Genomic DNA, 5,686 nt, shown 5'->3' with positions numbered 1-5,686 from the left:
TCTACTCATATTTATATTGATTCCTTCTAATTCAGTGTGCATGAAGAGCTAAGCATTTGCGTGAATATAACAACTCCAGAGATCAGATGTGTGTTTCTAACGCACTGGAAGATGTGTGTTCGAATGATCTTAGAAGCATTACTGCCAGCCAAAGTTTTCAAACACACTCACAGTTTCCTCAAACTAGAATGGAAGAAATTAAAAGTTAAAGTCATTATTATCATTATAAGATGGAAAGAAGTTTTGCAAACATGGCTGTATATGTAATATAAATTTATTACGGATTACTATTTAACTATGTTTCACCTGATCAAAGTCTACCATTGCAAAATATAAAACACACATATTGCAAATCCACAGCATTCTATAAAGCCAGAGAGCATCCAGGATAATGGTTTAAATTGAAGATACTTCTTTGTTTAACACACTTACATGTTTAACTGGATTTAGAAAAGACCTTAGAAGTACAAAGCATTCATAATAATAAACTTGGCTTTATTATTTAGATCACTACAGAGAGGAATAAAGTGTACATTTTTAGAAGAGTATCAAAATTAGACTTTATAAATATATAATTATTTTAAGGCAGTAATATCAGACCATATCTCATTTATCAAATAAGACTGAGGGATGAGATATTGCACGTTACTGATGTTTCAAATAGCTGAAGTTAGCCATTTCAGATGCCTTTTTAAAAATGACAATCTATTGAAAATGGATTAGATATTTTCTCACCTAATGAGCAGAATATGGAGCAGAAATTTGCTTTGTCCTGAGGCTACGGATGTCGGTTGTTGTACTGGACAAGGCTCTCCTCCATGGCTAAGGTTTCTAAGTGCTGTTTGACTCTCTTGCTGCCTCCTGCCCATTGTTCCCAGCATGTCTGCAGCCCTATTTTCATTTTTCCTTCTAGAATACCCTACCCTAGTAACATAGTAATAATTGAAAATGTCCAGCGAAAGCCTGATAAGCAAGCTTGTTTAATCTGTGAATTTAATTTTACACACTAACCTGAGTCAACAGATTCTGATAGGAAGCTCCGATAACAGCTACACTCCTCTCTAGTGGTGAGAATAGTACCTTTACTCCTTAGCTCAATACGCTGCTTTTTGTTAAGTCCAGGCTGTACCTTGATCCAGGTGGATAAGATGATGGAAAAATTGGCTGGCAAATCATCATAATAACAAAGTTCAGGTTACTTGCGTGCCTGTGAAAGCTGTAGTCTCCAAGAAGGGCTCCCAATTAATAGCATCCCTCTTACCTACCCAGTGATGAGCAATTTGAGTAAGAAAGTAAGAATGGAAGTCTTTACTAATTAAGTTCAGCTGGAAGTGTGGAACCCAAATGGGCCTACTAGCTAAACCACAGAATTAAGATTTGCCCACTCAATCCTAGGAGGCCCAAACCTAAGCGAGACCTCACAATGGAGGCTAGCTCCCAAGAGAAAGATAAAGAGCTGAGCTATGCATGTTTCAGGTGTCTTTCTAAATTTACCAATACCTCTTTTTTTTTTTTTTTTTCCCAGTGGACAGGGAGAAGTTATCTACTAAATGAGTAAATGAATGTTTGCGTGAATGAAGAGTAAATTTGGCTCTTCCTGGTTGATGAGTGGGAAATTTAAAAAAATGTAGAACCCTTCACAAATTTGCATGTCATCCTTGCGCTGGGCCATGCTAATCTTCTCTGTATCACTCCAATTTTAGTATATGTGCTGCTGCCAAAACGAGCACTAAATTTACCAATACCTCTTAGCTGCTGTTTACATTCAATCTACCCAGCTTTCAACTCCAGATAACCAGCCCTTCCCTTACTTCTTCATCTCTTCCTCCTTTAATTACCCCAGGTGCCAGGATGGAGCTAACCATACTCATTTCAAGGCCCGGTATCATCAAGGTCCATACCCAGCTCATTTTTGTTTATTTACGTATATACTATTATCTTCCAACCCTGCTCTCTTTCCAGCTACAGGCAACAGTCATAATGTGGTTTATATGCTTTCTTGAATTTGTGTGCAACCTTGAAAAAAAAAAAGTATTGTTGTTTGTGTATGTTAAACCGTTATATGAAATTACATATAATGGTTCCGATCTGCATCTTACTTTTCTTACTCTATACTATGTTTTAAAGATCTGTCTGTGCTGTTACATGTACATCTAGTTCATTGCTTCTAAATGTGATATTGTGCTCCATGGTGTGCATCACCAAGTTTTACTTGCTTATTCCAAGTGATGGACATCCTAACTCCTCTACTTCCTTATTCATGTCCTGTTATGATCCCGGCAGGGGAGTAGAGCTATGGGTACCTAATGTGGCTGAAGACGGCAAAATCACTGTCCATAAACTATACTAGCCTACATTCCCTCCAGCAGTGCAGAAGGTTGCCTGTGACCCAACACCACCACCAAATGTTGTATTATCCAACTATTTTTGCCATTCTCATCAGTGTAAATTGGTGTCTCATTGCATTGAAAATTCACATTTCTCTTATTACTAAGAAATTTTGACAACTCTTTATACACTCGTCAGGCATTTGGATTTCTGTGAATGATTGTCATATTTATTTTGCTCATTTTAAGTAACATTTTCTGTATTTTTCTGAGGAATTTATAGATACAAACATGTTGCAAACATTGGTCCCTTGTGTGTTTAGGAGTTACAAATATCTTCTCCCAATCTTTCCATCCTTCTATAAATTTTGTCCATTGCATCCTTTGCAAAATAGAAAACTTTAATTTTTTTGCAAGAAAATTCTGAAATGATATTGCCTTATGGTTGCATTTTTGTTCTGATACCAAAATGAACCTATATTTCTTCCTATGACAGCTTAGGATAGGCTATTCAAGTTTATTTTTGCCCCTCACAATCAAGTTACATGATAAGTTTATGAACTAATTAATAAAAGATTCATATAACCTACATATCTACATACAAATAATACCTTTTTGCTTTTGATGAAAAAAAGGTTCGTTGGTTTTAGTATTAAGGTTGTGTGGGCAAACAGACTTGGTAACTGTACAGAATAGGAGTTGAACAAGAATCTCCTCCCCTAACTTCTTCAGTGGATATGAACCAAATTTCTCTAAGCAGTAGATTAATAAATGGGAGGAGACCTGTCCAGAAACCCATAAATCAAGCCAAGCCTAAATCAGGCCTGAGCCCAAATCTCAAGGGCACAAACTCAAACTAATTTAACATCTTTAGATTGACATGGAAATTGCAAGACCTTTCATTGTAGTCTTGCCTTGTGGTGCTCCAGCATAGTGTAGATCATCAACAACCTTTAAAAATTTTTTTAACTTTTAAATTTGAGATAATTTTAGATTCACATGCAGTTGTGAGAAATTATGTAGAGAGATCTAGTGGACACTCTTTACCCAATTTGTCCTACTGGTACCATCAACAAACAATTGGGCAGTATCACTACCAGGATATTGATATTGATACAGTCAAGACACAACCATTTCCATCACCACTAGGATCCCTCATGTTGCCCTCTTACAGCCATACCACTTCCTCACTGCTGCCCCCTACCCCTTACCACCTGGCAACCACCAATGTACTCTCCATTTCTACAACTCTGTCATTTCAGAAGTGTTATATAAACAGAAACATATAGCATATGACGTTTCGTTATTGGCTTTTTTCACTCAGTACAAAATGGAATGAATCTGGCAATTTACTCAAGCTGATGTGTATATCAATAGCTTCTTGCCTTTTTTGCTGAGCAGTATTCCATGATATGCATGTGGCACTGTTTAACCACTCATTCATTCATTGAAAGACATCCGAATTGTTTCCAGAATTTGGATATTATGAATAAAACTGCTATAAACATTTGTGTACAGGTTTTTATGTGAATATAAGTATTCCTTTCTCTGTGATAAACGCTCATGAGTGTGATTGCTGGTTTGTTTAGAGCTGTATGTTCAGTATTTTAAGAAACTGCCAAATTATTTTCCAGAGTGGCTGTACCATTTTATAATCCTACCAGGAATGAACGAGTGATCAGTTTCTCTATGTCTTCACCAGTATTTGGTGTTGTCACCATTTTATTTTAGCCATTATGATAAGTATTACTGATAATGTATACTCTTAACTTGCACTTCCCTAAGCGATAATGATGTTCAGCATCTTTACATGTGCTTGTTTACCATCCATATATCCTCTTATGTCATATGTTTCTTCATGTCTTCTTCCCATTTTCTAATGGGATTGCTCGAGTTTTTTACTGTTGAATATTGAGAGTTCTTTATATGCTGAAGATACCAGTCCTTTGTCAGACATGTGGTTGGAAAATAGTTTTCCACTCTGTAACACATTTTTTTATCCTCTTAGGCTTTTTTTTTCTTTGCAGAGCAAATTTTTATGTAGTTCCATTTATCAATTTTTCCTTTTATGGATTGTGCATTTTAAGTGCGAAGTTTAGGAATTTCTATCTAGCCCTACACACTGAAGATTTTCTCCCATGTTTTTTCTAAAATTTCATAGTTTTAACACTTAAGATATAATCCATATTGAGTTAATTTTTGGATAAATTGTGTTTGTTAAGGTTCTTGTTTGTTTTTGTTTTTATTTTGCCTGTGGATGTCCAGTTGCTTCAGCACCACTTGAAAAGCCTCTCTTCCCTCTATTGAAATTCTTTTGCACTTCTTTCACAAATAAGTTGGGCATATTTGTGTACGTCTATTTCTGGGTTATTTGTTTTGTTCCATTAGTCTATGTGTCTATCTTTCTACCAGTGCTATATTATGTAGCTACATATTAAGCGTTGATATGGGAAAGACCTATTCCTCTCACTTTACTGGTCTTTTTCATAATTGTTTTAGCTATTCTGGTTCCTTTGCCTTCCCATATATATTTTAAAATCATTTTATCTGTGTCTACAAAAAATATTTTTTGAGATTTTGATAGGAATTGCATTAAACCTATATAGCAATTTAGGCAAAGTGTACATCTTCAATATGTGGAGACTTCCAGTTCATCAACACAGTATGATTCTCCACTTAAATTCGATCTTTTTTGGTTTCTTCCATTTGGTTTATTTCATCAGCTTTCTGTAGTCATCAGCATGCAAGTCTTGTACACATTTTCATAGATTCACACCTAAATATTTTATATTTTTCACAGTTGAAAATGGTTTTATAGCTTCACTCTTGACATCTACCATTTACTGCTAGCATACAGAAATATTATTTTTGAATGCTTACATTATATTCATCAAATTTCTTGAGCTCACTTATGTGGCCTAGAAAATTTTTGGTCGGTTCCTTGGAATTTTCTACATAATCAATTATGTCATCTTCAAATAGAGACAGTCTTATTTTTTATTTATTCCTTTTCATATGCCTTTTATTTTTATTATTATTATTATTTTGCTTGTTTTGGTTATTTTTTTTTTTTTTCTTGTCTGCTTTGTTTCTGTTTTTGCCTTACTGAACTGGCTAGAACTTCCAGCACTCTGTTGAATAAGAATGGTAAGAGGAGAAAACATCCTTACCTTGTACCCAATCCTAGGGAAAAAAGCATCATGCTTTCACCATTAGGTATAATGTTAGCTGCAGATTTTTTTGTGGATTTTTTAATCAAGTTGAGAATGTTCCCCTTTATATCTATTTTTCTGAAAGTTTTTTTCATTAGTGGCTGCTGAATTTTGTCAAATGTCTGTCCTACATCAATTAATATGACC

At 35.1% G+C, this 5,686-nt stretch overlaps 1 non-coding gene across 1 annotated transcript; it reads right to left on the bottom strand.

Annotated features, from left to right (window-relative positions):
• Positions 1-1,621: 1,621 nt before the first annotated feature.
• On the bottom strand, positions 1,622-1,730 carry LOC116275481. Its single transcript, XR_004184614.1, has one exon. It is a non-coding gene; the product is annotated as a U6 spliceosomal RNA (small nuclear RNA).
• Positions 1,731-5,686: the final 3,956 nt, after the last annotated feature.

Source organism: Papio anubis, chromosome 6 (assembly GCF_008728515.1).
Source record: "Papio anubis isolate 15944 chromosome 6, Panubis1.0, whole genome shotgun sequence".
Lineage (NCBI taxonomy): Eukaryota > Metazoa > Chordata > Mammalia > Primates > Cercopithecidae > Papio > Papio anubis.
The sequence above is the reverse complement of the archived record's forward strand: the minus strand, read 5'-3'. Positions and strand labels throughout refer to the sequence as shown.